The sequence below is a fragment of the Nematolebias whitei genome, chromosome 12, assembly GCF_014905685.2.
Source record: "Nematolebias whitei isolate Nwh7 chromosome 12, NemWhi1, whole genome shotgun sequence".
Lineage (NCBI taxonomy): Eukaryota > Metazoa > Chordata > Actinopteri > Cyprinodontiformes > Rivulidae > Nematolebias > Nematolebias whitei.
Window position 1 is genome coordinate 695150 of NC_056509.1, and position 12182 is coordinate 707331.

Sequence of the window (12182 nt, forward strand, 5' to 3'; positions counted from 1 at the left end):
CCCCCCCCCCCCCCCCCCCCCCCAATCGCAGCACACCAAATGACTGTAAAAAAGTCAGGACTTCATTTTCTGCATGTAAACACACATAGCCTTCTGAGAAAACGTGATGTCCTATTGCTAGACTAATTAAAAGTCCCATCTCTGTTGAACCATGTATCCCTACAACTATAAGTAGTGATGACTTCATGAGATTCTTTATAAATAAAATTATTTCAATTAGAGAGAAAATTCAAATCATCCTTCCTTCTACTGTCTCTAGTCCCCTGTCAAATGAGGCAACTTTAAAAATTTCACTACAGCCTGATTTGTGTTTGGACAGTTTTTGTCCTGTTCAGTTTTTTGAATTGTCAAAAATAATAACCTCATCCAAACCATCCACGTATCTACTAGATCCCATCCCAACCAGACTGTTTAAAGATGTATTTCTCCTAATTAATGTCCACATTTTGGATCTACTTAATTTGCCTTAAATAAATGGTTATGTACCACAGTGCTTTAAGGTTGCTGTAATTAAACATTTACTTAAAAAAACTGACCTTGATTCAGAAATTCTGGCCCATTTAGACCTATATCTAACCTAACTTTCATGCCCAAAATTCTAGAGAAAATAGTTGCAGGTCAGTTGCGTGAACATCTACAAAGAAATAATCTGTTTGAAGAGCTCTAAAACGGTTTATATCATATTCATTTGATAGATTCCAGTTTGTAAATGTAAATAATAAACATTCTTTATACACCAAAGTTTGTCATGGAGTTCCTCAGGGCTCAGTGCTTGTGCCAATACTCTTTACTTTATATATGCTTCCATTAGGTAAAGTTATTAAACAGCATGGGATACATTTTCATTGTTATGCTGATGACACACAATTATATTTGTCCATTAAACCCAATGAATCCAATCAGCTACTTAGACTACAAGCATGTTTTAAAGACATAAAAACCTTGATGACCCTTAATTTTCTCCTTTTGAACACAGACAAGACTGAGATTTTGGTTTTTGGATCTGAGCACCTTAGGAATGAATTTTTCATTATTGAGCATGGACTTTTTTGGTTTTGAACCATTTTGTCATGACTGTCACTGAGGAAGAGGGCCGGCAACTGAGGAGGGGGCTTGCCAAAGACACCATCTTAGCACCAACATAACTGGTTTGTTCCACTTTGGAGTAACCTGTTTGGGGGAAGAATGAGTTTTGTGTTGTGTGTTTCCTTGACTGATGAAGCCTTCCGGTTGGAAGTGAAACGTTTCAGCAAAAAAAGAAACTGTCCAGATGACTGAACATTGTTGTATTGTATACCTGGATTATTGAGCATGGATTTTTTTGGTTTTGAACCAGTTTTACATGACTGTCAATGAGGAAGAGGGCCTGCAACTGAGGAGGGGGCGTGCCAAAGACACCATCTTAGCACTAACATAACTGGTTTGTTCCACTTTGGAGTAAGCTATTTGGGGGAAGAATCAGTTTTGTGTTGTATGTTTCCTTGACTGTTGAAACCTTCCGGATGGAAGGTGAAATGTTTCAGCAAATAAAAGAAACTATCCAGATGACCTTACTGAAAATTGTTGGATTATTGATAGTGGGTCATTGGGCTATATACATTCAGCATAATATAATCATGAGTTAAAATCACAGGCTGACATATCCTCAACATAACTAATAAATGGTTGCCATGAATCGTAGAATTTTCCAGCGCAACCTCTAGTGGTGAACTTAATCTTTTCCAGATGAATATGGCTCATTACATCTTTACTCCAGTGGCCAAATGTTGGAGGTAAAGGGTCCTTCCACTTGATGAGAATAAGTCTTCCGGTCAACAAGGAGGAGTACGCAATCATATTAGATTCTAGTTTATTCAGAGCTAGATCAGGGGGAATTAAGTCAAATAGTGAAATCAGAGGTGTAGGATGAATCGTATGTCCTGTTATTTTGGAAAAAGTTTCAAAAATTGAGCTCCATAAATCATGTAGTTTTGGACACATCCAAAACATGCGCAACAGAGTGGCTGGAGAAGTCTTACAACAGTCACATGTGGGATCCAGGTCTATCTTGAATCGTGCGAGTTTGTCCTTTGACCAGTGAAGACGATGGACAACTTTAAACTGTATAATTCATCCATCCATCCATCCATTTTCTTTACCCGCTTATTCCATTTTGGGTCACGGGGGTCGCTGGTGCCCATGTCCAGCAATCACTGTGCGAGGGGCGGGGTACACCCTGGATGGGTCGCAAGTCCATCACAGGGCCACATAGAGACAAACGAGACAAACAACCATTCACTCTCTCACTCACACCTAGGGACAATTTAGAGTTACCAATCAGCCTAACATGCATGTTTTTGGTCTGTGGGAGGAAACCGGAGTACCCGGAGAAAACCCATGCATGCACGGAGAGAACATGCAAACTCCACCCAGAAAGGCCCCTGGACCGGGGTTTGAACCAAGGACCTGCTCGCTGAGAGGCAGCAGCTCTACCAGTTGCGCCACCGTGCTGCCCCTGTATTATTCATTCAACCTTTATTTAGACAGGTAATTCCCATTGAGCCTTGAGGACTCATTTACAAGAGAGACCTGATTTCAACAAAGAATGATGACAACAATGGACAACAGCAACAACAATAAACAGTTATAAAAAGTCATACTCCAGTTTTTTTAAACAAATAGGATGGCTAAAAAAGGTAACAAAAACAGCTAGATTTTAAGGCGAATGTAGAAAACTAAAAACAGGAACATGTCTGCATTGTAGAATGCATAATAGAATGCCTAAGAGACGTTGATGAGGAGATATTATTTAAAACTTGTAACCAAGTTGTCTCCAGTACAGACTCTCCCAATTCCCCTTCCCAACTTTGCTTAAGATCCTCCAGACTAGTCAATTTATTTTTATTAAGCATTATATATGCAGTGCCTTGTGAAAGTATTTGGCCCCCTTGAACTTTTCAAACTTTTGCCACATTTCAGGCTTCAAACAAAGATATAAAATCTTAATTTTTTGTGAAGAATCAACAACAAGTGGGACACAATCTTGAAGTGGAATGAAATTTATTGGATGTGTCAAACTTTTTTAACAAATAAAAAACTGAAAAGTGGAGCGTGCAAAATTATTCGGCCCCTTTACTTTCAGTGCAGCAAACTGACTCCAGAAGTTCAATGAGGATCTATGAATGATCCAATGTTGGCCCAAATGACTGATGGTGATAAATAGAATCCACCTGTGTGTAATCAAGTTTCTCTATAAATGCACCTGCTCTGTGATAGTCTCAGGGTTCTGTTCAAAGCGCAGAGAGCATCATGAAGACCAAGGAACACACCATGCAGGTCCGAGATACTGTTGTGGAGAAGTTTAAAGCTGGATTTGGATACTAAAATATTTCCCAAGCTTTAAACATCCCAAGGAGCACTGTGCAAGCAATCATACTGAAATGGAAGGAGTATCAGACCACTGCAAATCTACCAAGACCCGGCCGTCCCTCTAAACCTTCATCTGGAACAAGGAGAAGACTGATCAGAGATGCAGCCAAGAGGCCCATCATCACTCTGGATGAACTGCAGAGATCTGCAGCTGAGGTGGGAGAGTCTGTCCATAGGACAACAATCAGTCGTACACTGCACAAATCTGGCTTTTATGGAAGATTGGCAAGAAGAAAGCCATTTCTCAAATATATCCATAAAAAGTGTTGTTTAAAGTTTGTCACAAGCACCTGGGAGACACCAAACATGTGGAAGAAGGTGCTCTGGTCACATGAAACCAAAATCCAACTGTTTGGCCACAATGCAAAATGATGTTTGGCGTAAAAGCAACACAGCCCATCACCCTGAACACACCATCCCCACTGTCAAACATGGTGGTGGCACTGAGACTGGGGCGGAGATTTATCTTCCAACAAGACAATGATCCAAAACATAAAGCCAAATCTACAGTGGAATGGTTCAGAAATAAACATATCCAGGTTTTGGAATGGCCAAGTCAAAGTTCAGACCTGAATCCAATCGAGAATCTGTGGAAAGAGCTGAAGACTGCTGTTCACAAACGCTCTCCATCCAACCTCACTGCGCTCGAGCTGTTTTGCAAGGAAGAATGGACTAGAATTTCAGTCTCTTGATGTGCAAAACTGATAGAGACATACCCCAAACGACTTGCAGCTGTAAATGCAGTAAAAGGCGGCGCTACAAAGTGTTAACGCAAGGGGGCCGAATAATATTGCATGCCCCACTATTCAGTTTTTTATTTGTTAAAACAGTTTGACACGTCCAATAAATTTCATTCCACTTCACGACTGTGTCCCACTTGTTGTTGATTCTTCACAATAAATTTAAATTGTATATCTTTATGTTTGAAGCCTGAAATGTGGCAAAAGTTTTAAAAGTTCAAGGGGGCCGAATACTTTCACAAGGCACTGTAAACTTCTGAGACAACTCTTCAAAAGAGGCAAATCTATTATTTATATATAGATCATTTAAAGACAATATTCCAGATTCCACCCAACTGTCAAATGCCCTGTCCATAACCAAAGGTGTAAACAGGTGTTATTTGCTAACAGAGCAGACAGCCACATCTCAGTAAGATTAAAGGCTCTTTTAAATTGATTCCAAGTTTTGACTGAATGAATAACAACAGGATTCTGTGTATACAAAGATATATATTTTTTTAATGGTAGGCTGGAGCACAATAGAGCTGCAAGAGATGTTTTTTTTTTCGTTGAGCTCTCCTCCAAATCTGCCCAGCTGGGTTTGACATCATCTCTATTCAACCAGTAAAGTAGAGGCTTGATATTTGCTGCCCAATAATAGTAGAGAAAATTTGGAAGGGACAAGCCACCATTTGTTCAAGGTAAACGTAGGATTTATTTCCTTATGCATGGTTGTTTTTTTAATTTCCATATAAACTGGGATATCTGACTATCTAAGTTGGTGAAAAAGAATTTTGTCAGGTAGATGGGTTTACACTGAATCAAATACAAAAGTTTAGGAAGTATATACATCTTTATAGAATTAATTCTTTCATGCAAAGAAATGGGAAGAGTGTCACATCTATACAGATCCTTCTTTAAACTAGAGATAAATGGTTGATAATTGGCCTGATAAAGGTCCTTGTGACTTCATGTGACCCATAAACCTAAATACTTTTTTTTTTGATTGACTTTAAAGGGGTTAGATGTAATGTGTTGCCTGAACGTAGACAAGACAGGCATTAACTCAATCTTTTGAACATTAATTTTGTAGCCTGATATTTCTCCAAATTTAGAAAGTACAGACAATAACATTGAAATGCTTTGATGTGGATCTGATATAAATAGAAGCATATCATCTGCATATAGCGAGAACTTGTTTTCCAGCCCACCATGAAGAATCCCCTTAATTTTAGGGTTCTGCGTAAGGCTAATGCCAGGGATTCCATTGCAATAGCAAATAGGAGTGGTGAAAGAGGACACCCCTGTCTCGTACCATGTTGTAGTTAGAAATAACTTGAGAGGTTATTGTTAGTCCGTACAGAAGCCATAGGGAGAGTATATAAAGTTTTGATCCAGGATATGAATTTGGGACCGAACTTAAAATACTTCAAAGATTTGAAAAGATATCCTGATGCATGTTCAATAATCCAGGTAGAAAAATCCAAAAAAGTTCAATCTGGTCCTCTGGACATTCAAAAAAAAAAACAAAGCAAAAAAATATAGAAACATTTCGTCTCTCATCCAAGAGACTTCTTCAGTCTGAGGTGCTGTTTTCAGCTCAGTTAAACAGCACCTCAGACTGAGGAAGTCTCTTGGATGAGAGACAAAACGTTTCTATATTTTTTTGCTTTGTTTTTTTTTTTGAATGTCCAGAGGACCAGATTGAACTTTTTTGGATTTGAAAAGATAGTTCCATTCCACCCTCTCAAATGCCTTTTCAGAATCAAGCGAGATTATCACCTCACATGTTTCATTGGTAGTTGTAGATGGACAGTAGAAAATGTTACACAGGTGTCTGATGTTAAAAAAAAAGAATAGCGACCTTTTATAAAGCCCGTCTGATCAGGGGATGTAATTGTAGGCGTTACCTTCTCAAGACAATGCGCCAGTATCTTGGCGAGAATTTTCGTATCAGTGTTCAATAGAGAGATAGGGTGAAAGGAACTACAACTGAGCGAATCTTTATCTTTCTTGACCAATAAGGATATAACTGCTTGGCGTGTGGACAATGTCAGGACCTTTGATGTGTAAGATTCCCCAAACACTGAAAATAGAAAGGGAGAGAGCTGATCAGAATTTTTTTAAAATAAAAAACAGCTGAAAAACCATCCGGGCCAGATGCCTTCCCACTTTGCATGCTTCTGATAACTAAAGTCATTTCTGTAGTTGTCAGATCTTTCTCAAGGTCATTAAAATGATCAGCACTTATAGTTTTTTTTTTCAGAGACCTGAAAAAATCTTCCAGCTCATCGGTGCCATTGGGCGAGTCCGAGTTGTATAACAATTTGTAAAAGTTTCTGTCAGGGTTTTACCTGTACCTTAAATAAAACACAGGGAGACAAGAATGAGATTTCTAGAACGTATCTTTGCAAAGAGGGACAGCGTTCGACCGGTCAGAACAAAGTCCAACTTGTTTCAGCGTGTGTTCCTTTTTTATTCAGGCAAGTAGGAATGACAAACATTCAGGCAAGTAGGAATGGCAAACAAGAAACACAAGATCTGGTAGTTTTCAGGTAACAAAGACGTGGCAGTTTCTATCAAAACAGGAACTGTGAGTTTCCAACAAGTCAGTAGAGAAAGGTTTCACAGCATTATAGAACAGTTTAAATGAGTATAAGTTTAAACGATCAATTGATAAAGTAAAATACTCTAACATATTCCCTCCTGTTTATCGTTTAAACTGAGTAAAACAAAGAGCTATTTGAGTTCTAAGTTCAGCAGGAGATGCTGTGTAAATGACGCGGAAAAAACTCCCAGGGCTGATGTTTAAGAATGTGGAAGGAAAACGCGTCATCGCTCCAGGCCCCTCTGGCAGCGGTCGATTCAGGCTCACTCAGCAGCTTCCTGAAGTGAACTCAACATAGTTAAATCTAAAGTCAAATAAAACAAAACAAAATCACACAAGATCAAAGACCAATCGAAAAAAGAACGACGTGGGCTCTTTATGAGCAATAGTTCTTTATGAATTGCAAAAATGATTGAAACGTTTTTGGGTTGTCTAGATCATGGCCAGGTCAAGCTAAAAACATCATCTTAATGCCTGTATTCAAGAAATACTTTAAGCCTTAGAATCATTATGCATTTTGTCTTGGCTGGTTGACATATTCAGGACGTCACTCTGGGTGCAGGAGATTGTAGGCGTGTTCAGGAAAGTACTCATTCTGCACACGAGCCTGGTTGAGATTAATCAGCACGCCAATGAAACTTTTCATCATCATGTTCTTCAAACATGGCACTATGCAAGAGAAGAAAAGACAAAACAGGATTAAAACCTGGAATGGTTTCAGTCAGCATTTCGACTTCCAATGCTTCTGGCAGAGGTCCTTCACAAAAACCCAGTCTCCTAGGTGGGGTCAATTCTTTCAGCCTGCTTGATACACCTGGAAGTCATCCCTGTGGTGTTCAACTGCAGAGCTGGATAGAATCAGAAAATAGCACAAAGAGACAAACAACAGAATAGGACCCTGCCCACATATGTTAGTTCCCATACCAGTTTAGCAGAGATGAATCACCACAACAATAGAAAACCTTCCCAGAAAACAAACATGCCAGACCCAGTCTGGTTTCAATTCTCCAAGCCAGATGACAGGGGAGCCCCTAGGGTCCTGAGTCCAACAGGTTCCTCAAGATTCCTGGCACAAACAGTTAGTTAGTATAACTAATTTATTTTTCTTACCTCATTCAGTCTGTAGAGAAAAATCTTATTAAACGCTTGCGCAGAAAATATATATTTTCTTTGGTTACATCATTGTCAAAACAGTGCAATACAACATTAAACATTTAATTCCACTGAATAATGAAAGAAAGTCAAAATCAGTTAATTTTATTCAGGTCGGCCATTGCTTCGTCGCAGATCTGTTCAGGGGAAACAAAAACTAGGAAAAAAGGTTTACAATACATGACTGCAAAACAGTAGTAAAAATGTGGTTAGCATACTCTATACATGAAAACCCAATTTCATTTATTTTCAGTCCAGTCTGTCAAGTCAAGTCAAATCAAATCAAAACAAATGTATTTAGGAACACAGATCCACCTTTGACCAAATCCACTTCTAGGGTATGTGTTTGGATTCGGCTGGGTCTAGGGGCGTCCCCCTTAGACCTTAAAGCTTCTGGAACCTTCTTGTACACATTCCAAAGGAAGATAAACAGGTACAGCTGTTAGTAGGAGCTCTTTAGTCATTAAAACATGCGGAAAATGTCTTTATCCAGGTGAGCTTAGAATCTACACTTATAAAATATTTTAGTTCTAAAACTACATCTCAAGCAGTTTTACTTGTTTTTGTAAGAGGCTGTGTACAAATGCAATGTGGTTCGTATGCTTCTGATTGGCTGTATACGTGTATATATATTAAAAGTATTTTTTGCAAAAGTAAAAACTTAAGAATTCTTATTTACACACAAATGATCTAATCCTTAATTCAAGGTCCTCTGTCATTCACTAGTGTCCTGAATGGTTGGGTGAGGCTTGTATAATTAGGAATGTGGTGTTTGCTAAACCCTGTAAGACCTAAACATGACAGCAGGTCTTTAACATTATTTGGCTTTGGGTGATGTAAGATTGTTGTCCTGTGTGCTGTGTCAGCCCTGATCCTAAATGCTGACAACAAACATCCCAGAAACACAACAGTGCCTGGCAACCTGCATCTCGTGCTCACCTTGAACCCTTTCTCAGACAGACTCAACAACATAGGCCACTGGAGTGTGTTTCTGTTTACTGTGTGACGAATGTAAAAACCTAAGATATTATTTTTGTATAACTAATGATCTAATCATTGTATGAACTGTTTTAAGAACAGTTTTCAGACCTCCACCTTTAAAACGTCTATTGTTTTGCTACAATTTATCAACTCACATATCAACCCTAAAAACCTTGTCAGTCTTAGTGTATAGTTTCAGAATGATTCAAACTAGAACTCTATTAAATGGTGTAGTTGTAAGACTATGAAAACCAGCACATTCAACCTAGACTTTAAAACCATAAAGCTAAATGACTTAGCATAGCTCCAATATAATTTGCAGCTGAAACAATTAATAACTAAATAAACTTCATTCCTTGTGTAGATGAACATATGCATGATATATTCATAAATTAAACGGATTCTTTCATTTTTCTGGACTATATAATGTGTGCATTGAATTATTAAAAATGTATCGTGAGACGTTAATTATCTTTGACCCATCAAAATGAACGTGGTCATTTATTTAGAGAATCAAAATTTAACATCACACATTTACATTAATTTGACAAAAATATGAAAAATAACAACATGGCTTAATTTAGCAAGCTGTACAATTTTGATTAACCATACGGCGATGGTTGAAAACCTCAAGCTTCACCACAGACATTTCTAAAAATACCTGGAATGATTTGCTAGCAGATAGAAGAATTTTAAAGATGGGAAATGAAGTTTAGAGGGAGGGAGATGAAAAGATGGACGAGGGAAAATGTTTGTGTCGGCATCAGAATGGCACTCTCCGGGTTTTTCCCAGCTTCTTCCCCGGTACACTTAGGTGGTATAAATCTCTTTTACCTGGAGATGTCTCCCTGGTACGAAATTCCATTTAACGCACCCTTTCAGCGTCTCCGTAAGAACAGCTGTGAATCGTCCGAAGTAGCGACGGTATTCCGTCCGACACAGTTCACCTCACGAGTGGACTTCACATGAGTGGAGTCCGTCAGAGTTCCACTCAGAGGTGGAAGATGTCATAATCCCACAATACTCGGCAGAGCTCTGGATCATGTCGGGATTTTCCTGTTTTCCCAGCACTGGAGCTGCAACGACTGAAGCCGGAGCCTGAAGCGATCGGCTTGAACTAGGAAGTACCGACATTTTAAAGGGCTCTATTTCCGGTTCATTTGGGAGTTTCCTGATTGGTCGTTTCGACCAGACAGGGGTGTGTTTTTGTGACGTAAGAGGTCACTAGGAGTCAGAAAAACAGCAAGAATGTTATGGAACAGATTGAAAATGTTTTTCAGACAGACGAGAGGAATATTTAGACGAGTTGGGGGAAAACAGGTGCCAGCCTCTATATTTACGTCTGAGAGGATTTTAAAAACATGACAGTTCGTTCCAACAACTTGTTTTGCATTTGACTCCAACCTTGGACCAACTTACACTTGCTCATTCAAAGACAGAAAATCAGAAAATGCATAATTACTCTGTAACAGACCTCAACATGATTTCCACTTTGCATGAGGATTAAAAATCATTATTACTGTTTCACAGTTAATTAAAAATGATTAGTTCACTGCAACATCTAAAAATGGTTTGAACTAAAACACTTTGATTATCAAACATTTGTAAAATAGTAATGATAATAGAAAAGAGAGTGTTCTTTCACTTGATCAATTCAAGAAAGAAAGTCTCAGGATGGGTCAACCTGTATTTCTGGATTCAAATCAATGAAATGACAGTTTCTGTCCCATAAGGTCCTTCAGGTCAGGATTTGACCTCAGGCTTAGTTCACTATACTTGTGGCAAACCAGACCTGCTGAAATGATCTCACTCATAGGGAAAAGCAGACAGATATTTAATTTAAAAAACATTTAGCAAACTCAATCCAAGTCAGGTTTCTGGTACAGGTCTCTCTTGTAAATGAGTCCTCGTGACTCAATGAGACTAACCTGTAAAAACAAAAGTTAAATGAATGAAAAAGTAAATATTTTTTCTCTGGGGGCCAGCATTATTCATTTTTATATAAGGAAATGAGGTATCCAAATTTCCATGTTCCAAATACTTTTTCATCTATGCGTAATTGGAAAAGGCAGTTTATCCAGCAACCCACATCAGTATTATTAAAAATCCTCAGGTCAGCCTGATCTGTTATCTACTGTATGTGTCATGCTGTTATATATATATATGTCTGAAGAATGGGTCTATGTGAGTGTTTTATTCATGTCACAGCCAATGCAGCACTGATCATGAAAAACTGGTTATTGCCTCACCATCACAGACCACATGTAGAGCTGACACTTTACGCAGACTGCAGTTTTTGTTAGTGACTTTTGACAGCTTGACCACCGCTGTTACTTTGCTGTTAGTCTCCTCCTGTCTGGATATACCGTATGTTCAAGAGTTCAAGAGTTCATTCATCTGTGTGCAGCACCACAGTTCAAACAGCTGTTGAGGTTTAGTCCAGGTCCTCATCTGGACAAAGTTTCACATAGCTCAGTTTGATCCATCAGCTTGTTGCTTAGCTGAACAGGATGCCTTTCAGTCACAGGCTTCACATCATCATTTCTTTTACTGTTGCCACAGTCAGATGTTCTCATAAGTCACATTTGGTAGCAGATGTAGTTTTTGTGTCAACCTGTACACATGTGATATTTTATTTGGTGATCAAAACCAGAGGTTCATGATGCAACACTACAATGCTGTTTGAGTCTGCTCTGGGCACATCATGACATCTGACTTTAGATCTAAATGCAAACTACCTGTGTGTGTGTGTGTGTGTGTGTGTGTGTGCGTGCGTGTGTGTGTGTGTGTGTGTGTGTGTGTTTATGTGTGCCGTTGCCAGAGTCACTGTCCTGATCCAAAAACCCTCTATGATTAACCTGCTGAAAGGAGAAAAAAAAGGACCAATAAAAAATAAAAAATAAAATGCAAATAATAAAAATCAAGATCAAAATCAATTATCTGTTGGAAAGTTCTATTTTAGAATATCTGCCAGCATCTACCTCCAACCGAGCCATCCTGCATCCTGGTTTGCACAACTAATTTTAAAAACACTCATTTACATAAAAAGTGAAAACTCTTATTTAACACTGAAACAAAAATTAAAGCAAAAATTCCCTATACTCTACGTAACATCATAAAATCTTCCATTGTAAACACATCCGTAATTTCCCTTAGAATTAGGCGAGGACACTTAATTGTAATGTTGCCAACTTATGCCAACATCTGATAATCTCTTTCCCTGTTCTGTGTAAGTCTGCATACCTCAGTACAGCTTGATTGTGTGTATGTGTGTGTGTGTGTGTGTGTGTGTGTGTGTGTGTGTGTGTGTGTGT

At 38.7% G+C, this 12182-nt stretch overlaps 1 protein-coding gene across 1 annotated transcript in view; it reads left to right on the top strand.

Moving 5' to 3' along the window:
* The window catches only part of ccn6 (cellular communication network factor 6), a 182888-nt gene that overhangs the window by 140171 nt on the left and 30535 nt on the right, over positions 1-12182 (top strand). The window lies entirely within an intron of this gene.